Genomic DNA, 12322 nt, shown 5'->3' with positions numbered 1-12322 from the left:
AGTTTCATCATGCTCCTTAAAGAGATTAATAAGCCCAAACTCCTTCTCCCCCTCTTCAAGACAAATATCCTCAATGTCCTTAAGCATACATATGTGGCTATGCCTAAGGGGCATTTCATCAAACACTTGGGGAGCATCACTTGCTACATTGTTTTTCCCAATATCCTCACCTACCAACACTCCTTCCTCTTCATCCACACATAAATCCACATTCTCATTCACAACATCATTATCAAATAACACACAATGAGAATCTAATCCACACACAACATCACAAACAACCAAATCCTCCATAGCAATAGGACTATCCACAACTTCAATATGAGAAATTGGAAGTTTAGGATTTACCTCTTCAATGTGTAAAGGAGAAAAGATTGGTGATGGATCTTTAGGAGGAACTTCTATGGTGGGTTGGGAATCATTTCGGTATCCTTGCTTGCGACTCTCCAAAGATGCCAAACAAACTTCCTCGTTAGCTCGTTTATCACCCGAAAATCCTCCTTATAACTCGCGTGATACCTTCTCACGATAGATTTTCCAATCCCTTGTTGGTGGGTTCTTCGGATCTTTGAGATGAACTTGGTTGAACCATAGTCGAAAGAAGTCTCCGTTAACGAAAACGATCGGCTCTGATACCAACTGATACAGATCAGTTTCGTCTGAAAGTTTTAATTGTAAACTAACAAAGATATTTATTCTCTAGCTAAACTAGAAGGAGTGAATCTCGAGTTTTATGGACTAAATCCATAGGAAATAAGAATTCTCCATTGTTGAAGGTGAAAACCTTAACAAACTTCTTGAAGAAGATTTAATATTGATTGATAAAAAGTTGAGGATTACAATAGAAAGAGATGTATTTATATCATCTCAAAAACCTAATTGCCAAATTACATAAAGGGCAAATTACATAACTAATTAAAATATAAAGATAAGGGTAAATTGGGTTAATGGTAAAAGGGTAGCATGATTGTAAATAGGGAGTGGGATGGGTTGTAAATGATGAGTGGCATGGTTGTAATTAAGAAGGAAGCTCGAATAAGGAGCAAGTTCTTTAAAATGAATCCACGCTCCGCGTAACCCTCAGCACGCCCAGCGTGGTTGTGTTCCTGGACTTGAAGACTCTCGCTGATGGCCTTCACGCTCCGCGTCCCTGAGAGTACGCCTCGCGTATATGACCTCATGTAACTGGTTCTCTCTGAAGGCTCGATCCACGCTCCGCGCACTGAACAACACGCTCCGCGTGGAATGCCCGAGTGATCTCCCTTCCGCGTGGTTTTCTTCCTTTCTTCTTGGCTTCGGATTCACGTTGCGCGTGTTCTATCTTACGCCCCGCGTATGAGTGCAAGATGCCCTCATCATACCTCTTTACTCGCTTGTTGCTCGTGCTTTGTTCTTCCTCCGACTTCCTTCGTATGGACCCGGTCCCAGAAGGAGATGCCCCGTATCAAGTTTATTTCCTCAATTTGTTTTGTAAGTCTTGAATTGGAAAGTGGAAAGTTTTGAGGAAGCATTTTGTTACGCCAACATCACATAAGAAAAGTTGTTCTACAGTTAATAATATTGTACGATTTTGTTAGAATAGAGTCACCACTGTTTGCTTTATTATCATGCCTATAGTGACAACGATGCGTAAAGAAAGACCATGTTGCTTATAATATTTCTTTTTTAAATTAATTAATTAATTTTTTTTATCAAGTTTGCCTTTTATATATATATATATATATATATATATATATATATATATATATATATATAACAATAAAATTATACTGTATCTTAATATAAATGATGTTATATAGTATTAACTTTGATTTATGATAACCATATTAATTAATAAAACTCCAACATATAATAATATAAATCAGTGTTATACACACTTCAAATCCACAATACATTTATATATAATTATATCTTAAATTAATATAAATATTATGTTTACTTTTTCAAAAACAAAATAAAATAAGTATAGCCTTTACCTAAATATTAGTATTATATACACTCTCATGGGTTTGATCTCCGCTCTCATATATAGTTATCACTATAATCAACACCAGTGGCGGAGCCAGGATTTGAGGCTTGGGGGGGCTAATTTTAGTTGTATAGTTTGCGGTAATTTTTTAAAGTCTAGCCCGTTAGGGCTGGACAAATTTTTTTTAGCCTATAGCATGATAAAACTGCTTCATTTTGGCCAAAGTATAAAGTCGTAAACTTATTTAATTTTCTATATGTCCAATGTTGATTTCTAAACAAAAAGACCTAGATTTTCATCATTTTGGTGTGTTGAATACTAAAAAAATTAAAAGTATTAGGCCTAAAAGAAGTAGAAATATTTAATGTTTTATAAATCCAACATTAATTGCTTAAAAATTATATTTGAAAAAAAAAAGTTTAAAAGAGTTGTAGGGAAAAAATCGATTAGATAAATAATAGCAAAAGAATGAGGTTGAAGGGGTTTGATCTCCGCTCTCATATATAGTTATCACTATAATCAACACCAGTGGCGGAGCCAGGGTTTGAGGCTTGGGGGGCTAATTTTAGTTGTATAGTTTGCGGTAATTTTTTAAAGTCTAGCCCGTTAGGGCTGGACAAATTTTTTTTAGCCTATAGCATGATAAAACTGCTTCATTTTGGCCAAAGTATAAAGTCGTAAACTTATTTAATTTTCTATATGTCCAATGTTGATTTCCTAAACAAAAAGACCTAAATTTTTATCGTTTTGGTGTATTGAATACTAAAAAATTAAAAGTATTAGGCCTAAAAGAAGTAGAAATATTTAATATTTTATAAATCCAATATTAATTGTTTAAAAATTATATTTGAAAAAAAAAAGTTTAAAAGAGTCGTATGGAAAAAATCAATTAGATAACTAATAGCAGGTTGAAGGGGTCTAAACTTATAACCTTTTATAACAAAACAAGCTCTTTAACCAACCCAATCATCTCAATATGTTGATATAATACTATAAACATGCATTAATATACTATAATTAGAGGAACTATCAACTACCGAACAAATTTTTCTCAAGGGTGGAGCCGACGGTCGGGGGGCCGAAGCCCCCAAGCCCAGTGCTGGCTCCACCCCTGATCAACACTTAAATCCTTTAATGGGATTTCATAATGCGATGAGTAATTAATTTGGATGTGATATAAATTTAAAATTACCTCCCATAAAAAAAAAATAAAATAAAATAAAAACTTTCTCTAGTACTGCAACTAAATAATTGACTGGCCCAATTGATATGAAAATACTTGGTAGCTAGCTAGTAGACCCACTTTATACATTAACATTAATCAATCATAAATGTCAAATTCCCCAAATAATATCCTTTTATCACCATTATTTCAATTCAATTATTTTACAATTAAATTTTTGTTTCTAAAAGGATTAAAGTAAAAATTATTACTTTCTTTTGAAAAACATGTTAATTTGAAAGAAATTATAGATCACATAAAAGTTATAACTGAACTCATTTTTTTACTAATGATTTATTAAAAAAAATTAGTATATCATTTTTCCAAAAAATTTGGTTGGCTCTCTTCCTTTTAACCCGTTAACTTGCTTAAAATATTCTAATAGCCCCTCAATCTGCTTAAAATATGTAGTCAATTAATCACTCGATTACAACGAAATAAACTGGATGCAAAAGTGTGTTGCACGTGTTTTGGAATGTTATTACAATAAAACCTCTATATAGTAATACTTTATATAGAAATAACTTATATTTTGTTATAAAAAAAACTCGGTCCCAACTTGGTAATAACCTCTATTACCCAACTCTATTTAGTAATAATCTCCCAATTATTATACAAATAGCCCGATCTCAATTGTATTCCTTTTTTTTTAATCACCAAGTATATTCCTATATAGAGGTTTTACTGTACATAATTCACATAATAGATTAAAACATATTTAAAAAAAAAGTTTTTACTTGTTCAATTGTAAAATGTGTCCTCTCTCATATTAGAATCCAATATTCCGACCTTAATCATTTCACTTTTTCAAAGTCCGTGTAATACATCTTTTCTATGCAGCTTACTACTTTACAATAAAGTGACTAATTGACTATATTTTGAGCAACTTAATAAACTATCATGACACTTTTAAGCCATTTATTGTATCTACTAAGAATGTGATTTCTAATTAAGATAAGGGCAATGTTTGACAAATAGTTGTTAGTAGCTGTTATCTTATTATCTTTTTGGCTAGCTGATTTGACTATCTGATTGTGTAAACTTGTTTGAAAAAAATTAGCTGATTGCTAGTAACTGTCGATAAATAAGGACATGATAAATCATTTAATTAGAGTTAAAGGATAGTAATTAAGGGTAAAAATGTCATTCAAAAAAAGATAGAGCAATAAGTTAATTGAAAAAGCTTCTGAAACTAGCTTTTTGAATCTAGTAAACTCTTTCAAACATCTATTTACTGAACACTACTATTAGAGGTTTGACTAGTCAAAACCTATAAAGTGACTCAAACATCTAATTTTTTTCCGAAAAAACTCTTTACCAAACCGGGTCAAAATTGTAATTGGGTCCTAATTATATTGAAATTATGTAGGAATCCAATAATTAATATGAGAATGCACAATCTAATGCGGATAAAGAGGAAAGTGAGATAGAAAAGTTTTATTCATATGAAATTAATAAATGGTTAGAAGCTAGCTAGGTGCTTTCTTGTTGATGCTTTTGAACATTGTAAAGAAGAAGGAACATGTGAGACATCATTTCAACCTTGAATAAAGTTTTTGTATTTGACTAATTTATAGACCTAGCTATCACTTCACTATAGAAGAAAAAGAGGTAATGTACTCAATCAACACTATCTAAATGGCCATTATCTAAGGTTATAGGTAAGCTATAAAAATATGTATATACCTTACATTTAACCCTATGCTTGTGATTCAAGAATTATTTTACATTATCTAATGCATATCCTTGTGATTCAAGAATACTTTTACATTTAACCCTGTACTCATCGGGAATAGCAAATTTAGCCTTCACGTAATAAAAAATGCAATTTTATCACTTCACAAACCGGACGAAGATAATTCTGTCTCTAAACTTAGATTTCGATTGCACAAACAATCAAGCGGAATACGAAGCTCTGAATATCGGGCTTCAAACTCTAATTGATTTAGGAGTAAAAGAAGCTGAAGTTTTTGGAGATTGATTATGATCCAACACTTCACCGGAGAATACAAATGCACGAGCTTATCTTTGATACCATGCTTCACGTTCGCAGTTCAATTCTCGGAGGAATTCGATGATATTGATCTTAAATACATTCCTATGAGTAAGAATTAGGAAGCAGACGAGTTAGCTCAAATTGCATCGAAAATGAGAATTCTGAAGGAGGCGATGTACAAAATGATTTTGGTCAAACAATGAGGCCATCCATCCATCTCGAAAAGAAAAATCAACCTCGAGTCATTTGATATTGACGTTAATGTGGCTCATGGTTGGAGAAAGCCATTCATCGACTACCTCAATGATCCGTCGAAAAAAGTAAAATATTCTTTAAGCATTCAAGCTAGGAATTACATGTTCTTGGTGGGGGATTTGTACCAAAATGGCTACGATAGTATGTTATTGAAATGTCTTGGTTTCTCTAAAGCCATGGAAGTCATGAAACAAGTCCATAAAGGTGTTTGTGGTGTGCACCAGTTAGGGAGGAGAATGAGGTGGCTTATCAATCGTCACGGTTATTTTTGGCCTACTGTTTTCGAGATTACATCACTTATGCGAAATGATGCAAGAAATACCAAATATATGGTCAAATTCAATGTGTACCGTTAGAAGAATTACATTCGGTTGCAAAACCTTGGCGATTTTTTAGGTTGGGGATTGACCTAATTGGAAAAATATTTCTAGCTTCGTCAAAAGGTCATTGTTTCATCATTGGCGCTACCGATTACTTTTCTAAGTGGGTTGAAATCGCGCTAATGAAAAAGGTCGAGCAACGAGATGTGATCCGTTTCATCAAGGAAAATTGAATTCACTGTTTCAGCATTCTAGAGTCCATCACCACTGACTAAGGAACCATGTTCACCGACGATGACATGAAGGATTTCATGGAAAATTTATCCTTCAACTCCATTTTATGCTCAAGCAAATGGACAACCCGAAGCATCCAATAAAATAATCATCAGTATTTTAGATAAAATGCTGGAAGACAACCCACGACAATAGTACAAAATCTTATCTGAGACACTTTAGACAATGTGCACATCCAAGACGCGACAGAGTGAGTCCTTTCTTTTTAACATTTGGTCATGATATCGTTTTACCTTTAGAAATTGTCGTCCCGTCATTGCGAGTTATGCGACAACACAAACTGGGACCCGATAATTATTTACAAGCAATGAGCATGGAGTTAGAGGATTTAGACTACGAACGTCAAATAGTGTTAGACTGTATGCTCGTGCAAAAGAAGAAGGTCGCGGAAATTTACAATAAAAAAGTTAAAAAAGAAAAAAAAATCAAGTAGGTGATCTTGTGTTACAATTAGTTCTACCAATTGCAACTAAAGATCTAGAATTAGGCATGTGGTCACGTAATTAGGAGGGTCCATTTCAAGTTCACAAGGTCTTACCCGGAAACATTCTTTGGTTAAAAAGCTTAGGCGGAGAACCTCACCGGAGGTACATTAACGGAAAATAATTGAAACAATATTTTCAATCCATGTGGAATTTGGTGAACCTTGGATCAGATGAGTAAAAATATCGTCGGATTCGTGGACTTGGCGCTTTTAAGGGAAATGACATCGGTTGAGGTTGAGTTAATTTCTTCCGCTGCTATTCAATAGATCTGAACAATAAGCAGTAAGTCTAAATCTGTTATTTGTTTATTGATTGTTCCGGGTTCATTACTCATTTATTGATTAACAAATAAAAAATACTAATCCTAATCCACGAGGGTTCTATTCGCCCGAATAGCGTCAAACGTTTAATGGTTTTTTTAGTTGTCCTTAATGTTATGATATGTAGATGAAGAAAGAAGGTGGGAGAAAAGGGGGTAGGCTATAGAGTAAGGTTATAAACTTCTAAATAGAGTAAGGAACAGACTTCCTGCATTTGGAATCTGATACCTACCAATTAGCTTCCATTCCATGATTTCCCTACAGTCCTGCTACTATAATCGATATATTGTTTTTTTTAATAATTTGCACAAGTGTTATTGGTTTTATCAAAAATTTCCTAATTAGAGCAAACCTCATTGTACTAAAAATGGAAATTTTGAAGAGGGGCTTTTTTTGTGTGCATTTGGACGTAGTCTGTTTCATATTTAGGGAACACAGTCAGTATAAACAATACTACTCCAGCCATATTTCTTATGCAATTGTTCCCCCAATTCCACCCATACAACGTTTTTAAAAAAAAACATCAGCCACTAATAATAATAGTTAGTATTATTAATATTAAGGCTGGCTTAAGTGGTTAAGAACGTCAAGTCGTTTTAGTTAGATCTCGGGTTCGAATCCTAACGTACGCAGAAAGGATCCACCTATAAAGTATCTGACGAATCTGGAACATAGAAATTAGATAAAATAAAATAAAATAATAACATATGGAATCCTATTTATTTGTTTAAGTATCAATTCAGTTTGAAGTTGACAATATTTAATAAATCAGTCCAAATTTGTATTTATTTTTTTACGTATCGAAATCAATTATATTTGACAAACTGACCCTTATCAGTATTTAATTTTGAGTGTTTATAGTACGATTGTGCAACATAATAGTATGATAATTTTAGGGCAAAGTACAAAAATATATATTTGTGGTTTGGTCTATTTATAAATAGAGATCTGCGATTAAAAGTTCAAAAATAGATGTTTGTGGTATTTTTTTTAACAAAATAAAGTATTTAAAATTACACCGATAAATTTATATTACAATCAAGAGCATTTTTATCTTTAAAAAATGCATTTACATATCGACAAAATATAAATCTCCAAATCGAATTGCAGCCGTGTAAAATGAACTTAAGTTCACAAAATATAAACATTACAAATATTGTATACACATATTAGCTATAATATGTAGTTCTAAAATATTGTTTAAGTCTTGTGCTTGTTGATATTACCTCTGCTTTTATACATGGGACGAATAAAGAAGGTGAGGCTAGCTTGAGTATTATTAGTAATGTTCACATGAACCCTGATGACCAAATAAAATTTGATCATTCACCGTTAGATCTAAGCTGATTGAAATCATATGGTGAAAATTCAAAGTATTCTTAGGTTTATATTTAACCAGTCTAGATTTAACGGTGAATGACTAAATTTATTTGGTTATTAGGGTTCATGTGAACACTCATCCTGCTTGAGCATATAGTACAATAGAATTGTAAGCCCTAATACAATTCTATATATAACTCTTTATTATCCTTCCACAAATTGAGGAAGGGTAGAATAAATGCTCAACTTTAAATAAAGCGTCCTAAAACGGTCTTTGGACAACAGTAGTCAAAATATCTCTTGCTCAATCCAGAGTAGGAATACACTAAACACAGAAAAACCACTTAGATACGCGGTCATGCTTGAAGAAAAAGTCAACTTTTGTGTTTACTCCTTTCATGAAAGATTTTATTTACATTTAAGTAGGTCATCTAAAAAATATCATATCATATGTGTGGAGGTCGTGACAATGAAAAACAAAGTTTCTTGAAAATAATTTGTAACCAATCAATTTCAGAAACATATGTGGCAAGTGCCCGATATTCAGCTTCAGTAGAAGAAGAGTAACAGAACATAGCTTTTTAGAGCTTCAAGATATCAAGGAACGACCCAAATATATTGCAACACCTGTTGTAAACTTACTATCATTATTATTATCCGCCTAATCAGCATCAATAATTTCATGAAGAAACAATGATGAGTGACAAAGGAAGAAAATATCGTGCTCACATGTAACTTGCAAGTAACAAATAAGGTGTGTAATTTGTTACCTTTGAAGCGTGTTTCCAGAGTTTAAATAAGTTTGATTTGGTTATTCTCATCCTCAAAATTCGTAACCAAAGCTCCTTAAACCCGAACAAGATGAACCGAAAAGTTTTAATGATTTCAACTCGTTTCTACCGATCCGGAAATGCTATCGGAGCAAATCCAAGCTTGTGAGAGTGTTGGGATGAGTTAATAACATATTTATAATGTATTTGGGATGGATTAAAGCTTTGAAAGAGAGAAATTTTCCCTTTCTCACTCTAGATGATTTGAAACTTAGAAAGATAAAATCCCTCTCTCCTTAATTCTCCGTGAATTTCTTAAAAAACTGAACCTCCCACGATGCTCTCTGTCACGCCAAATGGCTTAAATCCTAAAAGAGTGGAGGATTTGACAAGCTACAGTTGAGGTATGGCTCAATCCCGAATTTCTGGGATTGATGGCCGCGTGTCGCTTACGATGCGTCAATGGTCAACTTTATATATTTTTGGTAATATGTGATCAACCTTGAATTGGTCAATCGCCTTTAAGCTATGGTGGATCGCCCTCTACTAAGCAAATTTCTCCGTTTTTTTTATCTTTGTTCCTTTCTTTGGAACTTTGACATGTCGGTTTGAGGCGGGTATTTACTGGATTAATATATAGCTCAACGTTAACAGTTAATACACCATCGAGATCGAAAAAATTTGTGCTCACAATAAGCATAGCTAACAGTCCTAACTCAAAACACTTTTTATCCCTACACACCCCTGGTCGCTCCCTTTCTCTCCCTCTTAAGCATTCGGTCTAGTTAGTGTAGCATCATGTTTTCTCTGAATTAACCTCTGCATAGTTCATTCGTGATTAATAATAGGCGATTGTGGTGTCATTGTAGTGAGAAATTTGTGCAAACACATTAATCTTACATCTTTTAGAGCAACAAACCTCTGTTTTTGCTCTTCTTTGTTTTCTTTTATTATGTTTTTAATTTAGAAAAGAGAATGTTGTTTACGAGGAGAAAATATTTGATTGATTTTTGTAGGATAAACAAATGGTGAGAGTTTGGGGATTCAAGTGCTTTTTTGGGTAATGTAAATATCGAAATGAAATGATTAAATTATATAGATCCTAGGTATTAGGAAATAAGGCAAGTGTACGAAATTCCATTTTTAGTAAGAAACAAGCCCCTGCTTTTGCTAATTAAAACTGCATTTGTTATTACCAACGATTTGGTCTGCCCTACCTCTACTCTATTCTATTACCATCTCTAATGTTTACTTATGCCCTACTCTACAACTATTTCTACATTTAACTATTTATATATCGACTTATGAAATTGTTCAACCAATGTAATTAAAAAAAAAAAAAAAATACCGAATTAACAAATCCAAGGTGAGTCGCGGATGAAATCGTTTCTTTAATACATTTATGGTACTGTTTTAAAATTAGGGAAAAGTACAAAAATAAACCTTGTAGTTTGGCCCATTTTCGAACTGCATCCATATGGTTTAAAAGTTTGCAAAGTGGTACCATGTACTTCATTCCGTTAGCAAACATAGGCATTTCTGTCTAACAGTGTTAAAAATGATGAGGTGGCAGTCAAAGTCAAAAAGTAAGAAGGATATTTTTGTCATTTTATTTATTTTCTATTTTCTATTTTATTATATTTTTAGAATTTTTAAATTTATCCAATCCCCACCCTACGCGTCATCTCTCCTCTTTCTCTCAGCTCTCTCCTATCCATCGTCGACTACCTTGCGTTCCTCCATGGTCTTCTTCTGCTGCTTGCATTGTCAAAATAACGACCAGGATTTGCAACACTCTCCTACAGAATTTAACCCAACAAAATGAATTAACAGACTCCGCATCCAGATCATTCGACCCCCAAACGACAACATTTCTAAAACTCGTCTCATTCTTCTTGCTCAAACTGTCGCATGTAATGTCACGTTCCCGAGGAACACACTATTGGAGTAGGAAGATATAGTAAAGGTAGAAGAAAGTGAGATGAGAGTTAGGTTTTGGAGATTACAGTGAAATTAACAAGAGTAGATAGATGAGAGGAGGAGGAATCGGCGGAGGTAGTAAGATTGAGGCGGTGAATGCGGAGGGAAGGAATGGAGAACTGCGGCCGGTGAGGGCGGTACAAGATGTTAACATCAGTACCGGCAATTGCAGCTACGAGGAGGAGCAATAGGAGGATGAGAACCGACCAAAAGCAGCAGCAGCAAATGCTACGACCACTGCGGGAATGGCGATGGCGGTTATGCGGCTGAGGTCGGTAAGGAGCTCGAGTAGTGGGGTTATAAAGATGCGATTTGGCAGGCGGTGCTGGAGGATTAGCACCGTTGGCGACACCGCCGCCATTGGCGGCAGGTTTGGAAGAAGGGAAGACTCTATCCGACATTTGCAGGCGGGGTGAAATTGAAAATTGGGGAAAAAAGAAGAGGTAATGAAACAGAGAGAGGAAAAGATCATGAATTATAGGAAAAGTTAGAAAAATAAAATAGAGAGGTAATGAAATTTTTGAATATTGATGGTTTAGTTATTTGATTCATTTTTGCAGGAGGAATGCAAGGTTGAAGAAGACGATGAGATGAGGTGTGGGTTGGACATTGAATAAATTTAAAAATTCTAAAAATATAATAAAATAGAAAATAGAAAATAAATGAAATGACAAAAATATCCTTCTTACTTTTTGACTTTGACTGCCACCTCATCATTTTTAACACTGTTAGACGGAAATGCCTATGTTTGCTAACGGAATGAAGTACATGGTACCACTTTGCAAACTTTTAAACCACAGGGGTGCAGTTCGAAAATGGGTCAAACCACAAGGTTTATTTTTGTACTTTTCCCTTAAAATTATACAAACAAACTAATAGTCGGTCGCTTCTAGAATCAAAAACTGCAACACTACAAAAAAAATACACTTGCACCAATACTTTTATGAAAATTTACAAAATTAGCTCAATGGAGAGGTCGATCTACATTTTTAGGCTCGTTTAGACATGATACCAAACTAGACTTTTCCAATATATTTTTCCAAAAATACTCTCACAAACCCCTCATCTTCTTCAAACTAGAAATTTCATAAAATGCAAACCAATAATCATAATAGATGCTAAATACAATTTCGACTTTTTTCCACATGTAAAAGCTATTTCATATTCAGTTTAAAATGTTAGGATGTGAACCAATTATAGTATGTATGTGTTTTTTAGAGGTGTTAGAATCAATATCAATGGAAAGAAATGCTCTGGTTCGGTCGTGTTGATGAGGTGAACATTAGCTTGCCATGTTTTGAAAGCTTGAATTGAGTTTAGGATAGCAAGTTGAAGAGTCTAAAGCTATTTTAGATATACGGATTGAAAGTATCTAGTTTAGTAACATGTGT

The 12322-nt window shown here is 33.8% G+C and overlaps 1 pseudogene; it reads right to left on the bottom strand.

The window, feature by feature from the left end:
- Window positions 1-10650: 10650 nt before the first annotated feature.
- Window positions 10651-11332, bottom strand: LOC136207315 (NDR1/HIN1-like protein 13; annotated as a pseudogene).
- Window positions 11333-12322: the final 990 nt, after the last annotated feature.

The sequence above is a fragment of the Euphorbia lathyris genome, chromosome 9, assembly GCF_963576675.1.
Source record: "Euphorbia lathyris chromosome 9, ddEupLath1.1, whole genome shotgun sequence".
NCBI lineage: Eukaryota > Viridiplantae > Streptophyta > Magnoliopsida > Malpighiales > Euphorbiaceae > Euphorbia > Euphorbia lathyris.
Note: the sequence above shows the minus strand (reverse complement) of the source record. Positions and strands in the feature narration are given on the sequence as shown.